This window comes from Pristiophorus japonicus, chromosome 2 (genome assembly GCF_044704955.1).
Source record: "Pristiophorus japonicus isolate sPriJap1 chromosome 2, sPriJap1.hap1, whole genome shotgun sequence".
Classification (NCBI taxonomy): Eukaryota; Metazoa; Chordata; class Chondrichthyes; family Pristiophoridae; genus Pristiophorus; species Pristiophorus japonicus.
In genome coordinates this window covers 81,651,752-81,669,666 of record NC_091978.1, presented here as the reverse complement: position 1 = coordinate 81,669,666, position 17,915 = coordinate 81,651,752, and positions in this window count along the sequence as shown.

The following is a 17,915-nucleotide window of genomic DNA, read 5'->3' as shown; positions in this document are numbered from 1 at the left end:
TTTGTGTCCTCCTCACAATTTGCTTTCCCACCCATTCTTGTATCATCAGCAAACTTGGCTACATTACATTCGGTCCCTTCATCCAAGTCATTAAATGGATTGTAAATCATTGAGGACCCAGCATCGATCCCTGCGGCACCTCACCAATCATTGTTTCCTCTGGCTGGAGAGTCTAAAACCAGGGGTCACAGTCTCAGAATAAGGGGTTGGCCAATTAGGACTGAGATGAGGAGAAAAATCTTCACTCAGAAGGGGATGAATCTTTGGAATTCTCTGCCCCAGAGGGGCTGTGGATGCTCAGACGTTGAGTATATTCAAGACAGAGATCGATAGATATTTGGAAATTCAGGGAAACAATGGATATGGGGATAGTGCAAGAAAGTTGAGTTGAGCTCGCAGATCAGCCATGATCTTATTGAATGGTGGAGCAGGCTCAAGACCCATTGTGTCCATGCTGGTCGAAAAAGAACAACTGCCTAATCCCACGTTCCAACACTTGGTCTGTAGCCCTGTAGGTTGCGGCTCTTCAAGTGCATATCCAAGTACTTTTTAAATGTGATGAGTGTTTCTGCTTCTACCACCCTTTCAGACAATGAGTTCCAGACCCCCTCCACTCTCTGCATGAAGAAATATTTCCTCATCTCCCCTCTAAACCTCCTACTAACTATTTTAAATCTATGCCCCCTGGTTGTTGGCCCTCTGCTAAGGTAAATAAGTCCTTCCTATCCAGTCTATCTAGGCCCTTCATAATTGTACACACCTCAATTAAATCTCCTCTCAGTCTCCTCTGTTCCATGGAAAACAACCCCTGCCTATCCAATATTTCCTCATAGCTAAAGTTTTCCAGTCCTGGCAACACCCTTGTAAATCTCCTCTGTACCCTCTCCAGTGCAATCACATCTTTCCTGTAATGTGGTGACCAGAACTGCACGCAGTACTCTAGCTGTAGCCGAACTAGTGTTGTATACAAAGCATAACTTCCCTGTATTCTATGCCTCAGCTAATAAAGGAAAGTATTCCGTATGCCTTCTTAACCACCTTATCGACCTGTCCTGCTACCTTTAAGGATCTGTGGACATATACGTCAAGGTCCCTCTGTTCCTCCACACCGCTCAGTATCCTCCCATTTATTGTGTATTCCTTGCCTTGTTGCCCCTCCTGAAATACATTACCTCACACTTTTCCAGATTGAATTCCATTTGCCATTTTTCTGCCGAACTGACCAGTCCATCAATATCTTCCTGCACTCTAAAGCTTTCCTCCTCACTGTCAACCACACGGCCAATTTTTGTATCATCTGCAAATTTCTTGATCATGCCCCCTACATTTAAGTCAAAATCATTAATGTACTCTACAAAGGGTTAGGGACCTAGCACTGAGCCCTGTGGAACCCCACTGGAAACAGCCTTCCAGTCACAAAAACTACCCTCAACCATTACCCTTTGCTTCCTGCCACGGAGCACTCTACTTGTGCAACCACTTGTACGTGTTGTCTTTTATCGAGCAATGCAAAGCACATTTGGCTAAGTTACAAGTGTTCTTAGTTCTGGATTAGAAGATTATGAGATCAAGCACCGACATTTTTTAGCATTCAGATAACAAGATAATTCAATTGTTTGTTGATGATTCATTGTACTTTTTGTGCCAAAGTATTCACAAATGTCTTTCTAGTTTGAACTCACTATAAAGGTCTGAGATTTGTCACATGACTCATGCTGTGAATCCATTGTCTTAACTAATTGTTAGTTGTTCGTGCATCGCGAATATAACTAGCTTCAAAAACAAGAACTTATAGGTTTTATTATTAAATTTAGATTGCTCCATCTCCCTGATTTCCAAGGGACTAAATTCTATGCTAAATGCCAAGCCTGATTTTAATTCAGGGCACAAATTGGGCAGCGGGACAGGACCCGCAGGAACCCCCCATAATGTCACCAGTGTGAGACCTGGGCCTCAGGTTAATTCCTGGGCCTCATTTTAATTTGATTGACAAGCTGCCCATCCAGTAGTGTCATGAAATGGGCAGCCTGTCCACTTTCGTCACACAATTTCCAATGGGCCTCTGAGGTTAATTTAAAGTGGAAGAGCACCACACCCTGGAGTTAAATTTCACTCCATCACTGTGAACACAATTGTGGTTGGACTAATGAGCTGGAACTTTGGCCCCAGGTTTCTTGATGCCTGCATGGAGATCCTTGTAGAGGAGTTCAGAGCAAGGATGGAGGTACTGTTCATCAGCACCCAAGGGACAACGATTCAGTAGGCCTGGATAGACGTGGCTGACAGGGTCAGTGCCAGCTGTATCACCTCTCAGAACCTAACTTCAGTGTAGAAAGAGGTCCTATTATCTCACAAGAGTAGCAAGTGTGAGTTTGGCTCTCTCAACAACCTGGAAATATTCCTTTCACGCCCTCCTCCACAAGTCTCAACAATTTTCTTCCCTCCATCACATCCTTCAATGTACAATCACAAGGGCACATGGCAATACCTCTCTTTCTCATTCCAAACACTCACTTCTTCCTTACCTCTCTTCACACCACACACTAACAACATTCTCTTCTCACATTCTAGCATTTGTAAACTCCATCCAGGACTTCTTACGCACTTCACAATGCTTCACACGTCAGAATTTCCATTCATTATCTCCCCATCAAATTCTATTTTGCTTCTTCTCCAGTTCCAGCAGATGCACTATATGTACAAGCCCTACACATTTTCACTTTCCTTTTCAACAACCACTCACTAACTCTCATTCTATCTTTCTGCAGAACAATATAGCACACATGCAAGAGAATGGAGCAAGATAGAGGGATGAGTATCCAATATTGTAGCCCTCACCCATGTGGAGCATGAAACTCTATCGATCAGTGGCTCAAGTAAAGCCCTTGTTGAGAAAAGGCTTCCGAGGTATGGGAAATGGTCCATGTTGTCCATGACCGCACCGTGGATCTTGATGACTGGCGGGCAGTGCTGTGCGGCGAAACAGGCTGGTGGAGGACCTTTATCTTACGGATATTCAGCATAAGACCCATGCTTTCGTACGCCTCAGTAAATACGTTAACTATGACTTGGAGTTCAGCCTCTGTATGTGCACAGACGCAGGTGTCATCCGCATACTGTAGCTCAACGACAGAGGTTGGGGTGGTTTTGGACCTGGATTGGAGATGACAAAGGTTGAACAGGTTCCCACTGCTTCTGTAGTTTAGTTCCACTCCAGCGGGCAGCTTGTTGACTGTGAGGTGGAGCATGGCAGCGAAGAAGATTGAGAAAAGGGTTGGGGCGATGACGCAGCCCTGTTTGACACCAGTCCTACATGGATTGGGTCTGCAATGGATCTGTTGGTAAGGATCACGGCCTGCATGTCGCGTGAAGCAGGCGGAGGATGGTGACGAAATTTTGGGGGCATCCGAAATGGAGGAGGACGCTCCATAGACCCTCACAGTTGACAGTGTCAAAAGCCTTTGTAAGGTCAAAGAAGGCCATGTAACCACTGTTCCGAAGAGGATACTTCGCTCTCAAACAGAACCTTCCAACATGGTGTCGAATTTAAACTCATTCGAGGCTGATCCTGAGGAAAGTTTTCCTCTAAGAGATGCCCTTGATTTCCATTTGAACTCTCTCCCTTTTACTCTATTATTATCAAAATAACTGCATGCAAAACTCTTGGTGAAGCACATTCCTAGGTGCTGGTCATGGAGGTCTCCTAATAATTTGGACCTGAATTTATTTGATATAACCACTCTTGCACCCCACATGATACAATCTTTATCGACTGATAATTCATTCCTATGAATGAAGAATGGATGAATATCTTTGTCTGTTTCCTGGTTTGGCCAGCCATTTGCAATATAATCATACACCTTTGACAGAACTGGGTCATGTTTGGTTGCTGTACCAATCTCTTCAGCTGTGACTGGCAGTTCATCAATGTATGAAAGATAGAACACTTCTTCCCTATTGGGTGTAACTTGTGATGGGGAAGGCAATCTAGACATAGCATCAGCATTACTGTGATCAGCTGATCTTCTGTATTCAATATCATATGTATATGCTGACAAAATCAAAGCCCATCTCTGCATTCAGGTTGGAACTGGAGACGTTGGATGGAGGATTGTTGTCAGGGGCTTATGGTCCATAATGATGGTAAACTTATGACGATACAAGTATTTGTGGAATTTCTTAACCCCAAAAATTAATGCCAAAGCGTCTCTTTCGATTTGCGCATTATTATGCTCACTGGCACTGAGATTGCGTGAAGCAAAAGCAATTGGTCTCTCCTTCCCACTATGTAATACATGAGGGATCACTGCCCCAACTCCATACGGAGAGGCATCACGTGCTAGCTTGATCTCCTTAGATACGTCATAGTGAACTAATATGGTGCTCTCTACCAATTTGCATTTACACTCCTTGAATGCTGTATCACATTCTTCTGACCACTTCCAATATACCTGTTTTTTCAATAGTTCATTCAGTGGATGTAATACAGTAGCCAAATTTGGTAGGAACTTCCCATAATAGTTCAAAAGACCCAAAAGTTCAGTGACATTCTTGGGAGTGGGTGCATTTCTGATTGCATCCAGCTTTCCCTTTGTTGGATGTAAACCATCTTTGTCTACTCTGTACCCTAAGTACTCCACTGAGTTTTGGAATTACACACATTTGCGAGCAGTCACTTGTACTTTGTGCTTCTCTGCTGTTTGAGGACTTCATTCAACATGTTATTATGAATTTGCCTGTTTGGTGCTTAAATTAGTATGTCATCTAAATAACATACTACCCCTTCAATACCTTGCAAAATCTGATGCATCACCCCTTGGAATATGGCAGGGACGGAAGACACTCCAAATGGTAGACTATTAAATTGATATAGGCCTTGATGAGTATTTATAGTCAAGCATGACTTGGACTCCTCATCTAGTTCAAGTTATAAGTAGGCATTTGTAAGATCCAACTTTGAGAAGATCGGACCACCTGTCAATGTTGTGATCAAATCTTCTACATTTGGCAATGTGTTGGGGAGATTATCCTCTGGAACCTAGTTTACGGTTACTTTATAATCATTGCACAATCTTACCTTACCATCGGTCTTAGGTACAACAACAATGGGTGTAGCCCAATTACATAGATCTATCTTAGAAATAATGTTCTCAGTCTCTAGTCTTTAGAGTTCTTGCTCAACTTTCTCCTTGAGTGCATATGGTACGGAACGTGGCTTGCAGTAAACCGAAGTAGCGTCCTTCTGTACCCTGACAATTGCCTTGAAGCCTTGGATTCACAGAACACCTTCGGATACCTGTTTCACAGAACACCTTCAGATAATTCTTGATGACACCATCCTTTGATGCAAATCTCGTTTCAACATGAAAAATCTCACTCCAATCCAGTTTCAGTGATCGCAACTAATTTCTTCCTGGTAAGGCAGGCTTGTCTCCTGCCACTACTAATAGAGGCAAGCTCTGAAATTGATCCTTGTATTTCACCGGTACAGTGATACAACCTACCACAGGAATGTTCTTTCCTGAGTAGCCTCACAGCGCTATCTTAGATTTCTCCAGTGGGAAATCACGCAATTTGTCGAGGTATAGCGACTCTGGTACGACACTCACGGATGCATCAGTGTTGATTTCCATGTGTTATCTTGGTTCCTGCAACATCTATGTGGATTATGATACTTTTCAAATCGCTGTAAGTTAACCTTATGCTTCTGATGATATGTAGCTCTAAAACCTCCTCATCCTGTTGTTTTTCTTCTATGCTATGTAGTCTCTGGGGATTTCTACTTATAGCTTTGAAAGCTGGTTTGCCCTTCAGTCAGCATGCCTTCGCAAGATGCCTAGTTTTCCTGCAGATGAAACACTCTGCCTTCACATATGGACAACTTTGAGCAATGTGTTGTCCACCGATAGCAGGATGTCAATGTTTTGTTACCATTGCCAATTTCTGAGACCTTGGGGCCCAACTGCCTTTTACTTTTAACCTGCAGGCGATTCCCCTCGGTTGTCTGATGACTGGAAATAGTATGACATTCTCGGGCATATTGGTCGGCCATGTTCATTGACATAGCTGACTGACACGCTAAATCAAAAGTCATGTTAGGCGTTATCAATAACTTTCTTCTAATCACATCATTTTTCATCCGACAAACAAAGCAGAAACACAATGCTCGGTCCTGAAAATTTCCGCAATTACAGTGAATACATTATTTGCTTTTTTAAAGCTATCAATGTACTCCACTGATACTTTCTTCAGTTAACTGATCCCGTATTCAGAAACAATAACTTTCAGCAATTTCCAGGGGCTCAGGACTGTTGTGCTGTTCTAACTTCTGCTTAAGAGTTGTATCCTTTGGCTTGACAGGCATGAGCAAATTTTTCAGGGTTTCATGCACCTCGGACCCTGCTTCAGTTAAGAAAATCGCCCGTTGTCTTTCCAACACCACCTGGTTATGGTTTTCATCATTGGGGACTTCGATGATATTATTTGTGATGGAAAATATTTCTAGTCGCTCCACATACGCTCCGAAACTTTCACGGTCGCGTTGAAACTCCCCCAAATGCCCTATTATTCCCATAGGCGTGAACATTTGGACTCTGGCAGTTCAAACAAGTGAATTTATAATTTACCTTGGATTTGTAGCTGTTAATCAAAACAGAGAGGCTCTCTAAATCTCTCTGTCAGTTGGCAGAATCCTCCACCAATAAAAATTGCAGCTTTTTTTCCCCGATTATCCCATCCTCGTCACGATTGTTATATCTTCATTACAACTCACAAACACACACAAGCCTTAAGATGGCAGAGCACTCCGGAACTCTAGTCAGGTGACCTGTTCCCTTTTTATTTGTATACAGCACTGGCTGCAGTGCCACAGTAGTCCACAGCTGGAGCTATATATATTACAGTATTGGACTGTTCAGCCACCTAAGGACTCATTTTTAGAGTGGAAGCAAGTCTTCCTCGATTCCAAGGAACTGCCTTGGATGATGATGATGATGATGATGAGGTAAAGCAATGAGCATTGGGGAACATGATGCAGGTAGCTTATCTCAACAGTGCGTCTGCATATTATTTGTAACCCTTTATTCATCATAAGTATTCAGCAAGCATCGCAACATCATTCTGCATTCTGAAGACTGTCCCCTTCTAAGGTAAACCTCAATGGCATTCTAACTCTTGTCCCTTTATTCTTTATTCCAGGTCCTTACCAGCACCACGGCCCTGCTGAGAAAGACATCTCGAAGGAGAACCATCCTCCTGAGGATGCATTGATATTGCTCTATACCTCCCAAGCATGAGCACACACATTATCACACACCACATGGGCTAAATAGTGAGCCAGAGGGGTCTGCACTTGATAAAAAAAACAACCAGCATGCATGAGCATAGAAACATAGAAACATAGAAACATAGCAAATAGGTGCAGGAGTAGGCCATTCGGCCCTTCTAGCCTGCACCGCCATTCAATGAGTTCATGGCTGAACATTCAACTTCAGTACCCCATTTCTGCTTTCTCGCCATACCCCTTGATCCCCCTAGTAGTAAGGACCTCATCTAACTCCTTTTTGAATATATTTAGTGAATTGGCCTCAACAGGTTCACCACTCTCTGGGTGAAGAAGTTCCTCCGCATCTCAGTCCTAAATGGCTTACCCCTTACCCTTAGACTGTGACCTCTGGTTCTGGACTTCCCCAACATTGGGAACATTCTTCCTGCATCTAACCTGTCTAACCCCGTCAGAATTTTAAATGTTTCTATGAGGTCCCCTCTCATTCTTCTGAACTCCAGTGAATACAAGCCCAGTTGATCCAGTCTTTCTTGATAGGTCAGTCCCGCCATCCCGGGAATCAGTCTGGTGAACCTTCGCTGCAGCAGGTATGCTAGTATGTTTGTAACAGTGACATGGACAGCCCAGGAGAGGACTCGTCAGAGGGTAAATTTTCTCCTAGCTCTGCTGAGTAGGACAGAGATGATGACTTCAGCCATGAAAAGAAAATTGCTTGCCTCATACAAACAGTTATATCAGTTACTGGAAGGCCTGCCAAGCGGTTTCAGCACTATGGCTGAACATAAGAGAAATCCACTTCCAGCCTGTGTGTTATGCATGGCATCAGCACTCAGCATGCTACTACATCACTAAAACAGATTGGGGATGAAATTGCTCCTTTCCTTAAGGCCTGTTCCCAACGCAAATCAGCGGCCACACTGTGGAGTGCAGTGGCCGCTGACTTTTTGTGGAATGGCCGCTGATAGACCAATTGCCCTCCCGAGGTTTCCCAGCAGTGCCCCGATCCCCCCCCACCCCCACTGCTCCGCTGCTACCGATCCATGGTAAGCACGTCATCACCGCGCATCGCCGCTCTACCCCCCCCATCCTCCCCGCACCCCGACAACTATATTCCCCTCTGAAAATCTTCGCCCGCCAGGCGGTGCCAAAACCTGTTTTCCCCGGTGGTCCTGTGAGGCTGTGGCCTTCCCTTAAGTGCACTGCCGCTGCTGTCATGTTTTTTTTTGTCGGCCGACTGCCACTTTCGGCCCAACAATTATGCCCCCGGGTTCGGCCGGGCCACCAACAGGCAGTCTAACATGCCCACTTGGGTGCCAGGCCACTGGCCCGGCCGCAATCCTCCCTGGTGGCCCAGTGGGCCAAAGTTTTTAAATCGGGGCGGCTCTTCATTTTAAATAAGGGAAGAGCCGCGGTGTCGCGGTGCCGTGATGACGTCATCGCGACCCACAACTTCCGCCCCTCGGGTGTTGCCACCGACGCGTTTCCGCCCCTCGGGTGTTGCCACCACCCCCATTTAGAGCGACTTCCAGATCCAAGGAAAAAAAACAACAAAGCGCAGAATGTCGCTTAAGAGGCAACCTGAATTGTAGCTGTGGTAAGAACCATTCAAACGAGGTGCACTTACCCCATTTCGTGCAGGGGGCAATTGCTACCCCATTATTTGATCATTATTATATTGCTATTTGTGGGAGCTTGCTGTGCGTATATTTGATTTTGTGTTTCCTACATTACAACAGTGACTACACTTCAAAAAGTACTTTATTGGCTATAAAGCGTTTGGAACATCCAATGGTTGTGAAAGGTGCCATTTTTAAATGCAAGTCTTTGGGGGAGAAATTGTCCCTTTGTTAGGACGGAAGAGACTTTTTCCCCAGGGGAAGGGTATTGGTGGGATGACCTATCGGCTCCCGGAAATTGCCCGGTTCTTTGTGGAGGCGCTGTCGTGGCAGCGCCATGTCCCACGGGTAGCGCCCTCCCCGCCGCCGTAAAACTGTCGATGTCATCATCGCTGTGCGTGGCAGCCCCTCAGCGCCGCGCGCCGAACCCTTGTCACCTCGCGGGGGAAATTGCCCCACGGCCTGCGAGGCTGGCACAAGCGGATGTCAACGCCCACTTCGCAGATCGCATATATGGCCGACATCCGCTCACGGTCCGGACCTTTAAGGGGAGGTGCCAACTCTTGGGTTGGCACCAGAAAATGTTCCCTCGTGTTGTCCGGGCGGCCACTGGGCTGCAGGCCCGGTCCCACGCTGTCCTGATGACCTAGTGGAGGTCATCAGAGGCCTCGCAGAATGCGCAGTGGCCCGCCCCTTTAAGCCAATGGGAGGGGCATTGAAGCGCATCAGCACTTTGCGGAGCATCCGTATAATGCTGAACATCTCGCCCCAGTAGCGCCCCGGGATCCACCCCTAAAGGAAGTGGAGCGTAAAAGGGGGTGGTGGTGGGAGGGTTGGTAAGCTCAATTCAGCGGCAGGAGCGAGTCTTCTGCACCGGGCACAGGAAGTCCCGGCCCCAGCAGGTTACTGCCCCCAATCGGGGTGCAGGGCAATTTCGTCCCCTTTCTTTCTTTTACTTCGGGAGTGCGGCCACCTCCAGGGATGCTGCAGCCAGGCTCTTACAAATGGAGTCAGCGTCACCAGTCTTTGCAACGTCGGTGGAAGCTCAAACGTCTTCTTTGCAGAAGCTGTGATTAAAGCTGCTCCTGGCTTTGCAGAGACAAATATCCAACTTGGAGAGATTGGTAGAGCAAATGGAAAAAGGCTTTCAAGGTGCCATTCATCTCCTGTAGTCTGCTTTCCCACAGATCAGAGGAAATGCATGAGCCCCAGCCCTATCGGAGTGGCAATGGCATGTGTTGCCTTCTCTCAGTGTCAGAGTATTTGCTTCCCTGCCACACACTCAAATAATATCCATCACTGTGCCAGAAATTAAGCTGGGCCAGACTGCCCCAACAGTAGCCAAGGTGCAGAAGGCCCTAAGCTCTGGAATTCCCTCTCGAAGCCTCTTCCCTCTTTACCGCTCCCCTGCCCTTTAAGTCATTCCTTGAAACCTACCTCTTTGACAAAGTACCTGCCCTAATATCTCTTTCAGTGGCTCCGTGTCAAACTTTGTTTGATAATGCACCTGCGGAGCACCTTGGGAGGTTTTACTATGTTAAAGGCGCTATATAAATGCATGTTGTTGTTGTTGTTTGCAATTGGGTCCTTGCAGGCTTGATCACCCAGACCCAATCAGCTATTAGAAGCTCAAGGGTCCCCACATGATCAACAGTAGCCTTCCACCAGCTTTGCTGAGGCCACTAGGGGAGCACTTTGTAGAAGTAGTAGAGTTAGGAAACCTTCTTCTACAAAATGCACCATGTCCTGGCCCTGATTTACATGTAATCATAAGGTGGTGCTGTCTTCTGATGGGCACATCAGCTGACTCAGAAATGACACAGTTAAGACAGTAGTGTTGGGAGCACAGTGGTAAGTCCTCTACCGCATGATTTAATCATCCGGCAGCTCTGTTCCTGTCGGACGCAGCAGGTTAACATCGGCCCATTCATTCACCATCCATACATTAATGGTGTCAACTTCCAATATCAGCAGGCAAGGAGTGAGTGAAACAATTTTAGTAGTAAAATGTACAATATAAAATAGTGTTGTACGAAAGCATGGGACTTACGCTAAACATCCGTAAGACAAAGGTCTTCCACCAGCCTGTCCTCACCGCACAGCACTGCCCCCCAATCATCAAGATCCACGGCGCGGTCCTGGACACCATGGACCACTTCCCATATCTCTGTAGCCTCCTATCAACAAGAGCAGGCATCGATGACGAGATCCAACACCGCCTCCAGTGCACCAGTGCAGCCTTCGGCCGCCTGAGGAAAAGAGTGTTTGAAGACCAGGCCCTCAAAACTGCCACCAAGCTCGTGGTCTACAGGGCTGTAGTGCCCTCCTGTATGGCTCAGAGACATGGACTATGTACAGTAGACACCTCAAGTTGCTGGAGAAATATCACCAACGATGTCTCCGCAAGATCCTACAAATCCCCTGGGAAGATAGGCGACCAACATCAGAGTCCTCATTCAGGCCAACATCCCCAGTATTGAAGCACTGACCACACTCGACCAGCTCCGCTGGGCAGGCCACATAGTCCGCATGCCAGACACGAGACTCCCAAAGCAAGTGCTCTACTCGGAGCTCCTTCATGGCAAACGAGCTAAAGGTGGGCAGTGGAAATGCTACAAGGACACCCTCAAAACCTCCCTGATAAAGTGCAATATCCCCACTGACACCTGGGAATCCCTGGCCCAAGACCGCCCTAAGTGGAGGAAGTGCATCCGAGAGGGCACTGAGCACCTCGAGTCTCAACGCCGAGAGCATGCAGAAATCAAGCGCAGATAGCAGAAAGAGCGTGCGGCAAACCAGTCTTATCCACTCCATCCCTCAACGACTATCTGTCCTACCTGTGACAGAGTCTGTGGCTCTTGTATTGGACTTTTCAGCCACCAAAGAACTCACTTCAGGAGTGGAAGCAAGTCTTTCTCAATTCCGAAGGACTGCCTATGATGATGATGATATATTTTAATGTTTGCTTCATGAAAGGAGCTATTGGCTATAAGAATTTACAAAGTAGATCAATAACCGTGGATATTCAGTAGATGAAAGAAAGCAAAGGGGTGGGAGAGATTGTGCTACAACGCATTAATAAATACAGTTCCCAAAGCAGTACAGCACTAACTAGGATGGAATCCTGATTTTGGCTTGCCACCAATCTGCCCTTTTATCCTCAGTATTGTGAAGATGTATGCAGTACTTTATATCTGAATGGTTATGAAAAAAGCGTCGGCCTCATTTCCATTGGAAAAAGTATTGAAGCTATAAAACCATGAAGATTTTTGCTTATTCAGAATCAGGGATTTTGTTTTTACTTCAACCTGCATCAGTACCATATTCCTGTTCTTATGTCAATGGGTGATGTTTCTGTTTTATCCACGGGCTCCAGTAAATTAATTGTACTATGAAAGAGCCTTGAGCACTTTTGATTACATGACTTGGAGCTGAAAATCCATAGCCTTTCCATAGGTGCCAGGAATAAGGCTGGATCCTGGCCCTACACCAGGATTCCCGCAAGTTTTTGTCAGAGGAAATGGACTAGATTTTCCATTATTTTGCATGCATAACGCCCACTATACTGCTGAAATGAGGTGTAAAGCCCAGATATTGCCCATTTAGCCACAAAATGGAAACTGACGCCCATTTTTCGGACACAAGTCGGTGAGCGTTACATAGAAACATAGAAACATAGAAAATCGAGCCTGCACCACCATTCAATAAGATCATGGCTGATCATTCCTTCAGTACCCCTTTCCTGCTTTTTCTCCACACCCCTTGATCCCTTTAGCCGTAAGGGCCATATCTAACTCCCTTTTAAATATATCCAATGAACTGGCATCAATAACAGCGGCAGGGAATTCTACAGGTTAACAACTCTCTGAGTGAAGAAGTTTCTCCTCATCTCAATCCTAAATGGCCTACCCCTTATCCTAAGACTATGTCCCCTGGTTCTGGACTTCCCTAGCATCGGGAACATTCTTTCCGCATCTAACCTGTCCAGTCCCGTCAGAATCTTATACGTTTCTATGAGATCCCCTCTCATCCTTCCAAACTCCAGTGAATAAAGGCCCAGTTGTCCAGTCTCTCCTCATATGACAGTCCAGCCATCCCTGGAATCAGTCTGGCGAACCTTCGCTGCACTCCCTCAATAGCAAGAACGTCCTTCCTCAGATTAGGAGACCAAAACTGAACACAATATTCCACGTGAGGCCTCACTCAGGCCCTGTACAACTGCAGTAAGACGTCCCTGCTCCTATACTCAAATTCCCTAGCTATGAAGGCCAGCATACCATTTGCCTTCTTTACCGCCTGCTGTACCTGCATGCCCACTTTCAATGACTGATGAACCATGACACCCAGGTCTCGTTGCACCTCCCCTTTTCCTAATCTGCTGCCATTCAGATAATATTCTGCCTTCGTGTTTTTGCCCCCAAAATGGATAACCTCACATTTATCCACATTATACTAGAACTAGAGGGCACAGCCTCAAAATACGGAGGAGCCAATTTAAAACTGAGTTGAGAAAGAATTTCTTCTCCCAGAGGGTTGTGAATCTGTGGAATTCTCTGCCCAGGGAAGCAGTTGAGGCTAGCTCATTGAATGTTTTCAAGTCAAAGATAGATAGATTTTTCAGCAATAAGGGAATTAAGGGTTATGGGGAGAGGGCGGGTAAGTGGAGCTGTGTCCACGACCAGATCAGCCATGATCTTATTGAATGGCGGAGCAGGCTCGAGGGGCTAGATGGCCTACTCCTGTTCCTAATTCCTATGTTCCTATGTTCCTATACTGCATCTGCCATGTATCTGCCCACTCACCTAACCTGTCCAAGCCACCCTGCAGCCTCTTAGCATTCTCCTCACAGCTCACACCGCCACCCAGTTTAGTGTCATCTGCAAACTTGGAGATATTACACTCAATTCCTTCATCTAAATCGTTTATGCATATTGTAAAGAGCTGGGGTCCCAGCACTGAGCCCTGCAGCACTCCACTCGTCACTGCCTGCCATTCTGAAAAGGACCCGTTTATCCCAACTCTCTGATTCCTGTCTGCCAACCAGTTCTCGATCCACGTCAGTACATTACCCCCAGTACCATGCGCTTTGATTTTGCACACCAATCTCTTGTGCGGGTCCTTGTCAAAAGCCTTTTGAAAGTCCAAATATACCACATCCCCTGGTTCTCCCTTGTCCACTCTGCTAGTTACATCCTCAAAAAATTCCAGAAGATTCGTCAAGCATGATTTCCCTTTCATAAATCCATGTTGACTTGGACCGATCCTGTCACTGCTTTCCAAATGCGCTGCTATTTCATCTTTAATGATTGATTCCAACATTTTCCCCACTACTTTCGGCATGTACGTAATGCCGGGAAAAAATAATACCGCCCGGCCACATTTTTTGGGTGGAATCATCAGAATGGTTGAAACCAATGCCCATAATATTGCCCAGCGTTACTTTCGGTACGTAATTAATGGCGAGATTCGATAATACCGACCGACTACTTTCGTTTGTCGTAAAGATCTCATTTGCCCAAACTAACGTCCAGGAGATCGCCCAGCGTCACTTTCACGACCTCGCACACATCTCACCCACAATATCGCTTGCCCTAAACATCACTCTGAAAAGGTAGAACTGTTCTGAACTAAAGCCAGTGGTGTGGACGCCATTTTTCAAATCGCAGGTCGCTTCATTGAAAAGGCTGCTTCAACTTTGGGGAAGATTAGATTGACTCTGGAGTTCTTCTCAAGTGAAGTGACCATCTGAACAGTCATCCTTTGAGAGTGTGGACGATTGGTTTTTTTTGTAGGTGTATTTTAGTCTTGAAATTATTGCTTCTGATCAATCGGTATTATACTTTTATTGGAATGGGGCAAGCCATTTCTCAGCCTGCATCAATTACTATGCAGATGCTGCAGAGTTCAAATGACACAACGTCTAATGCACATCATTATGTGCCCAATCAAAGCCGTGCCAGACTGAGGAGGAGGTCAAGACCATACACACCCCACACTTACAGGGAGAAGAGGTCTTACCTCGACGTGTCCGAAAACACCTGCCTTCGGAGACTGCGCTTCCACAAAGTGGTGATCACTGAAATATGCCAGCTCATCAGGGCAGATCTGCAGCCTGCCATCACCTTCAGGACATCACTGTCCATCGAGGTCAAGGTCACCGTGGCACTGCTGTCCTACGCATCCGGTTCCTTTTGTGCCTCCGCGGTCGACATGTCCAGCAACACAGAACACAAATGGAAAGAAGGAGGGTGCCCCCCCGCATACCTTACAACAAATTGGATACACTGAGATGGAGATATAACAAAGCCATCACCTGCAGACATGCACCTCACTTTCCTTCTCCCCTCCCCTTCTTCTCCCCACCTCTAACCCTTCCCTTCCTCGCTCCACGCCGCCTGGCAGAGGAGCTCCTCAGGCGATGCCTCACTGGGGGGGATGAAGACAGAGCTGGTGGTTGCATGGGTACGGGAGTGGGGGGTGCTGAGGTGAGGACATTCTCGGATCCAGAAACAGAATCTTGGTCCTGCCTCTCATCTGTCATTAGCAGTGGTGGTGCGGAACCTAGGGGTGGAGTGCCGCGCTCCGGGACCACTGGGAGGCGTGTGTCAGCAGTGTTCCTGGCTATCGCCGTCAGGGCCTCCGCCATCCGCGGAATGTACTCAGTCAAGGTGCCTGAGATGCTGGCCAGCTGTCGGGATATGCCCCCCCAATGCATTGAGGATTTGGCCACCTATGTCTACAGTTCTCCTGGACAACTTTACCATCTCTCTCCTCTCATCTGGCACTCGTGGACCAGACCTGCCATGCCCACGAAACCTCCGCGGGGTCAGCGCTGTCCTCGGGACAAATGGAGTGCCCTGTGGCGAAGTGCTTGGGCCCGGTACCTCCAGAGTGGAGGCGGGAATGGCCGGAGTTGCACTAGATGGCTTTGGGGTGGAATGCCTTCTGGAGCCTGGCGATGCAGATTCCTCAAAGTCGGCACACTCATCCAACAGACCCAGCGGATTGACGGGCGAGAATCGGAGCTCCTCAGCAGCAGATGTAGGACCATCCGTCGAGTCGGGCCCTGCGTCCCCACCTTCTGGCCTCTGTGGTCTTGCCTGGGGCCATGCTGCTGGCTGAGCTGCAAAACACAAATGAAGTTATTAGAGGAGATGGGGGTGCTAGGGTCACAAGGTGAGTCCAGCGCTACACACAGCATATGCACGACAAAAGCACCACTGCTATCAAAATCATCACAGACATCACATTTCATGACATCATGACATCAACATATTGTGCATTGCAATGATTTTCATTAGGCCAGCATTATTTATCGGACAATTTTAGAAACCATCTATCATATATTATTGTTCGGATATGAGTGGGTCTGGCATCAATTGATTTTAGATCACGCAATGGTGTATATTTTACTCACGTGACATCACTTCAGGGTCTGCAGCTGCTTGCGTGGCAATCCGGGGGTACCTCCCCAAGAATGTGAGCACCCGATCCTCCATCTGATGTCGATGGTGATTAAAGATGTATACCGTGACCACAGGCTTTGAGTACAACATTCCCGGTAAAAGTGAAACACCTCACATCTGATTATAGTCACTCATGACTCTTACAAATCAAATTATATACATACATAAGTACATGTATATAAATGTAATACTTAGTCTTGTGGATTCCACAAGGCCATTCCATCGCTTGCGGCATTGGTTGCCCTCATGCACCTCGTTGGTCGCCGACGAGACCACCTCTGCTATCTCGGTCCATATCTTCTGGTAGGCCTTTGGGATGGGCTTCCCACACCCTCCCTGTGTCAAATTATCCCAGCGTGACTCAACCTCTTGCAGGAGGGAGGCATTTGCTTCGTTCGAGAACCTCCTTGCTCTTTTGCGCCCTGCAATGTGCTCCTCTCCCAGCTCACTGCTCTCGCCCACGTCGGTCTCCACAGCGTGCTGCTGTGTCGCCTCCTTCTCTCCCTCCATTATAGACACCAAACTCGGGGAAATATCTGGCGAGGAGGCGGGAGTCCGGGGCAGCGTCCGAGGCCTATAAAAAGGCCCAGCAGGAGATCGAGGAGGCAGTCGAGGAGGCGGGAGTCCGGGGCAGCGTCCGAGGCCTATAAAAAGGCCCAGCAGGAGATCGAGGAGGCGGGGGTCTGGGGCAGCGTCCAAGGCCTATAAAAAGGCCCAGCAGGAAATCGAGGAGGCCAGCCGGTGCAGCTGCAGCAGGGTGAGAAGGCAATAAAGAAGTAGAAAGAAATCGAAAGGTGACGTCACAGCCAAGGGGGTAAGTGATTGGCTGGTAATTGGTAAGTAGTTTTACTTTTTTCTTTTTCTTTTCTATATCAGTAAGTAACTTTTTAGCCTTGTTGTTGCCAAATTAAGTTTATCTAGGGGTAAGTCATGGCAGGAGAGCTCGGACACGTGTTATGCTCCTCCTGTATTATGTGGGAAGTCAAGGACGCTTCCAGTGTCCCTGATGACTACGTGTGCGGGAAGTGTATCCAGCTACAGCTCCTGACGGACCGCATTGCGGCACTGGAGCTGCGGGTGGATTCACTCTGGAGCATGCATGGTGCTGAGAATGATGTGAATAGCACGTTTAGTGAGTTGGTCTTACCGCAGGAAAAGGGTACACAGCCAGATAGGGAATGGATGAACAATAGGAAGAGCAGTGCAAGGAAGGTAGTGCAGGGCTCCCCTGCGGTCATCCCCCTGCAAAACAGATACATCGCTTTGGGTACTGTTCAGGGGGATGACTCACCAGGGGAGGTCAGCAGCAACCAAGTTCATGGCACCGTGGGTGGCTCTGCTGCACAGGAGGGCAGGAAAAGAGTGGGAGAGCTATAGTGATAGGGGATTCAATTGTAAGGGGAATAGATAGATGTTTCTACGGCCACAACCGAGACTCCAGGATGGTATGTTGCCTCCCTAGTGCAAGGGTCAAGGATGTCTCAGAGCGGGTGCAGGGCATTCTGAAAAGGGAGGGTGAACAGCAAGTTGTCGTGGTACATATAGGTG